We start from the raw sequence: 6,000 nt of genomic DNA, 5'->3' as shown, positions 1-6,000 counted from the left end.
GCAGGTGCGCGGTGCCGCGCTGCCCTTGGCGGCCACGGAGTGCGTCCAGCCGGGGCCGCGGTCCTGGCGGTACGGAGCGCCGCCAGGCCCGGCCCGGCCCCCCGCGGCGGGGTCTTTGCGTGGTCCGCAGCGCCCCGGGACGACTCGGGCTGCGGGGTCGCGGACAGGGCGGCAGGGTGTCTGGGCCTCCCGTCGGCGGCGCGGACCCAGCGTGCCGTAGCCCGCGCTGTCCCCGCTGAAGGCTGCCTGCGCGCCCTCAGTTCCTGGGCTCGCCTCTCTTCTCGTGCTCACGGGGGCAGAACAGCGCAGTCGCTGCTCAGAGGAGGAATTCGTCACCTTTATCCACTCATCACCTGTTGGCGCTCAACTTTCCCAGTATAGCAAAGAATGCCTCAGAAGCCACAAACCAGACGTTGAGTGCACATATGCAAAATAGTACTGGAAACACCTGAAAAAGGACAGTAATGTGTTCTTCCAAGGCAAACAAATAGGGCTTTTTATGCTTACCGGGGTATGTTTGAAAGAGAACTTTTCTACCAAATTATGTATTTAAGTGGGTAAAAAAAAAAAAAAAAAAATTGCTCTTTGGACTGGTAGCTATATACCAATTTATAAACTCCCTGCTGACTGGGAACTTGTGTAGGATTTGCTGCTCCAGTTGGATGCGTGTAAGTGCTCAGGGCCAAATGAGATTCATCTCAGAGTTCTCAAAGAGCTGGCTGATGTCATCCTGAGACCTCTCTCTCAATTATTTTTAAATGTTCCAGAGAATCTGGAGAGGTCCCAGAAAACTGGAATCTGTCAAATGTTGTCATGGTTTTCAAGAAGGGTAAGAAAGAATACTCCAGCAATTACAGGCCTGACAGTCTCATTTCAGTGCTTGGTAAATTTATGGAGATTACTGTGAGAGTTACTGAAAAACACCTGAAAGACAACACAGTCATTGGTCAGAGCCAACATGGGTTTGCAATGGGAAAGTCCTGTTTGATAAGCTTAATTTCCTTTTCTAATGTGGTTACCCATCTTGTTGACCAAGGTAGGCCAGTAGGTATGATTTTTTAGGGTTTTAGCAAAGCTTTTAACACCATCTCTCAGTATCCTTCTGGACAAAGTGTCCAGCACACAATTAGACAAGCACATGACACAATAGGTGACCAATTGGCTGGGGGGTTGGGCTCAAAGGGCTCTAGTAAACGAGGTTAACATCAGTCACAAGTGGGGTTCTGCAGGGCTCCATTTTGGGTCTGGTTCTTTGCAACATTTTTATAAACAATCTGGACACAAGAGTTGAATGTACGCTAAGTAAGTGTGCAGATGATACTAAATGAGGAGGAACTGTTGACTCCCTTGTGAGTAGACAGGCCTTGAAGAAATATCTTGATTGCTGGGCAATCACCAAGATTTAACAAGACAAAGTGCTGGATTCCGCACCTGGGACAGGGCAACCCTGGCTGTACATACAGACTGGAGAGCAGCCTTGCAGAGAGGGATCTGGGGCTTCTGATTGACAGCAAATAACATGAGCCAGCAGTGTGCCCTGGCAACTGAAAGGGCCAAACACATCCTGGGGCGCATCAAGCACAGCATCACTACATAGTTGAGGGGAGTGATCGCCCTGCTCTGCTCTTTGAGCACTGTGTTCAGTTTTGGGCATCACAATATAAGGACTTAAAACTGTTAAAGAACATGCAAAGGAGGGCACTAAAGATTCTGAAGTGCCTGTAGGGCAAGATGTATGAGAAGCAGCTGAAGTCACTTGATTTGTTCAGCTGAGAGAAGAGGAGCCTGAGGGGAGGCCTCAAGGCATCCTGCAGCTTCTTCATGAGGGGAGTGGAGGGGCAGGCACTGAGGTCTTCTCTGGTGACAGCAACAGTACTCAAGGAAACAGTGTGAAGCTGGGACAGGGGAGGTTCAGGTTGGATATTATGGCAAGACTCTTCATCAAGGAGGTGGTTGTGCATTGAAACAGGATCCTCAGGAACGTGGTTACTGCACTGAGCCTGGTGGAGTTCAAGGGTTTGGACAACACGCTCAGACATAGGGTCTGATTTTTAGTTACTCCTGAATGGAGTAACTGCATGTCCCTTCAAACTCACCATCTTGTTCTGTTCATGCAGGATTGGTTTCTAGTTCATCAGACTGAAGTTCATCTCACAGAGCATGAGAGAACACAAACTAAATGAGGTTACTTAGGATAAAGTTTTGACACTGCATTATGTGCAGAATATAGTGCAAACTTGTTGTCTTTCCAATCTCCTAGTTACTAAAGGTCTTCAATTATTGTTTATCAGGAGGTGAACAACTAGTGTAAGACTATTAAATTCAGAACACATGAGAGATCTTCAAACATCCCAGTTAAACACGCAAGAACTTTATTTCTAAAGCAGATGGATTCATTTTGAGAATAAGCTAAAAATAATAATAATAATAATAAAAACTTTAAACATAAATTTGGTATCTCCCTGGGAATACTGATGCTCACAACTCCAACATGCAAACCAAAGCCAAATTTACTTCATAGAAAGGTATTTCATTACTTTTTTTTTTCTTCTCCCTTTGAATTGCTGGAGAGTTATTTCATATGAATCTCCAGTCATTTCACAGGCATTGACTATTCTTCACTTAGTTTGTCCTAGAGGTACTACTAAGCTACATATACTTTCCTCTAAAATTTCTGGCCAGCTTTTGAAAATTTCTGAGGAGGGAGATTCCACAACCACTTCAGGCAACCTGTGCCAATGCTCTGTCACCCACACAGTAAAGAAGTACTTCCCAAAACGTTTGTGAGCTACAGTCCTCTACAGAAGAGAGAGACAGGGAGAAAAAAAAAGTTTATCTCCTTGTATTTCTGCAAGGGTTCAGAAAACAAACAAACCAAAACAAACTGCAAGGTAGTTAGTTCTTAGCCTAATAATTACATCAGTGTTTCCAATCTGGTGCTTAAACTACTGCAAAGTGATAGTCCACTACCTAAATAGTCTTTTGCATTACAATACACTCTCTGAAATCCTGAATACAAACGCTGCCCTGCTAAGAATGGAATTACTCAGCAACCGCCTGTGTTGAGGACAACATAAGTGAAGGCTGAAAACTTTTTTAGTTCCTGTTTCAGGTTGCTGCTATGTACTGCACCCTAAGTTATTCTTCCATAACATATATATTTTAAAAAATAGCCAGCACCCTCTGGTGGGAAAAAATGCATAGACAAGATTTAGAGCTGTACTGTACTGAGTTCTTTGAAAAGGCTAACAAACTGCATGGAAGCATAATGTCACTTTAAAGACTGCCATTAGTTATATCATTTCCCAAAGTTTTAATGAAAAGTTTGTCTATAGTTTAATGCATTGAATATCTTGTTTAAACTTTTCCTAAATCCATGCACAATACAATTGGAATATACTATTTCATATATGTAGCAAAATGTAGTGTCTGTGGCATCTATTTTTCCTGCATGACTATTGCTGCGAGAAAATAAATTCTTTAAAATGTCACGGTCATAGCTTATTCTGGCTTTCCCTCAAGCTCTCTTCAGGAAGGTTGCATTGATGAAAGTTTAAATGGAGTGTGTCTGCATGTACACAAAGATCAGTTGAACAGATTCTTATTAAAAAAAACAAAACAAAACAAAACAAAACAAAAAAGCCAAATTTTCTACTTAGCCTTTTTAATGTAACTTCTTTATGTAATTTTTGTCTTCTCTCTCTTGATTTGCTCAAAGTGGTTTTACAGGACCTCTTAAACAAGTATTCAATCTCAGAGTCTTTTTTTCCTTGTTACAGAATTCAGATGTGCAAGCCAATACAAGTTTACATATTTCAGAACATTATAATATTGATAACCATCAAAATGCATCAAACACTTGCACTGGGCAAAGAAGTAGGAATTGACACTGAAATTGTCAATAATTAATTTCAGAGTTAACATTCCATTCAGGGTAACAGAACCGTCTCTCTCTTAAAGGGTTTTCAGAGAATCTGTCAGAATTTCTACTGTTGATTTTTAATATTACCACCTTCTATTTATCCCATCCTCATATAAGGCTTTGTATGGGAATGGCCACATCTTTACTTCTGGTGACTCTGCTACACAAGTGGTAACTTCCAGCAAGAGATGCATAGCAGTGCTAATCAACAGTGCCAATCAACATTCTGTAATTCTTTATATTACAAGAACATCTTTTATATAAAACTTGGAGTAAAAGATGGTGGGTACCCACAAAACAAAAGACGAGTCCCTGCTTACAGTATTTATTCTATTGAAACTGCAGGCAGCTTAGGGAAGCATGATACACTATGCACAAAGTAGTTCTGAATAGTGCAGGTTCAGGGTTATTTTGGATCAAGAAGTTGTTTGCTATTTAAGCGATGAAGCATTAAGTAGTTTCAATAACTGTACTTTTTTGTGTGCATTTGTCTGTCAACATTGGTTGAAATTGATTTAGAGCATACCTTTTTCAAGATATACAAAATTAGTGCTTTGGAAACATGTTACTTTGTCTTATGCTTTTTTTTTTTTTTTTTTTTTGATCTCTCTGCTTAAGTAGCCTAATGTACTCTCCCAGTTATTAGGGGCAAACTCTAAATGAGCAGGTTAAGTTGAAATTTAACTATACATACTGTACTATGGCACTGTAATTATTGTCATGGCTTGCAACTTCAAACAAATCTGAAGTACCCAAGGTCAATGGTGTATCCCTAGATAAAACTAGATGAAGGTGAAATCCTATGTAACAAAAATACAGCATAAGGTTATCTAGAAAACAGAGAGAGAATAATGTCCAAGCGTTAAAAGTCCCAAATTATCAGAACCATTCAATTAAACCTACAGATGTTTTAAATCTTAAAGTCATCTGATACACCATGATAATTTCTCTTATTTCCACATCTGTGTGTTGCTAACAAATAAGGGTTTGTCTGTAGCCAGTTTACACAGAAAACTGACCTATGCCATCTGATTTATGGTGCCATGGCAGTGCATATGGTGTTTCAAAGCTCTATACCGTCCTCGTAAGTCTTCTGTTACTCTAAATAGAAGATCTTCCCCAATGCTATTTTTACTCATAATGCCAGAACTTAATGGTGTTTGGCAGAAAGTGAGCTCTCTTTTGACCACTCAGCATTATTTGCTCCTACAGACACAGTTCTTATGTAACTAGAAAAAAAAGCTGTTTGCACAGTGGACTTACAGGTATGAACCTCCATAAAAGCACCACCTTTCTCTAATGCCCTTGACCAAACTCCACTACATTCAGAGACAAATGATCAGGACTAGTAGCTTATCACTACCCATACTAGCATATTTGCATTTCACTAATGATACTATTTGGTGCTGTTCAAAGTAATACATTAAAAAAAAAAAGTAAAAAAGCCATTTAAAGGTTTTATTACATTGTTACTTTTATAATTCACAGTATTATGTGTGCTATAGGGCATGCTATCCAGATGCTGTTGCACACATTATGCATGTATTTTACTGATTGTGCAAAGACATACATCACATTCTTACTGAAAATCACATTTCCATAAGTTAGGTGCATTAAGTTCTGTGGACACAGCTTTGCCATGACTTATTTCTAACTCCCTATGATGACAAGTTGAAACAACTCACCATCTTAAAAAAAAAAAGTGGGTGTAAGACTTTACTAAAGCTAGTAGGTTCAGTTTCTCTCCTCTCCTCCCTCACATAAAAGCAATGCTACGTTTCTTCTATTCTGAAGTCATGTCTTGTGTACCCTACTCTGCATTACTTGAGTTTTCAGTAATGGAACAGATATATATATTTTTTTTTATTAGAATAGTTATTCATTCTGGGTGTGTCTGTAACATATAAGACTAAAAAAAAACATCCCCCCCAAAATTCAGAGCCAGTCAAGATTCTTCAGCTGCATTAAGACAATATAAACACATCCTTTGCTGCCAGATTGTTTAAAACTTGCTTAAATTTCGTTCAGGTTTATTATAGAACAAAATCTTTGCTAGCATACATCTCGAACACAATGAA

This window comes from Anas acuta, chromosome 20, assembly GCF_963932015.1.
Source record: "Anas acuta chromosome 20, bAnaAcu1.1, whole genome shotgun sequence".
Classification (NCBI taxonomy): Eukaryota; Metazoa; Chordata; class Aves; order Anseriformes; family Anatidae; genus Anas; species Anas acuta.
This window is presented reverse-complemented; position numbering follows the sequence as displayed.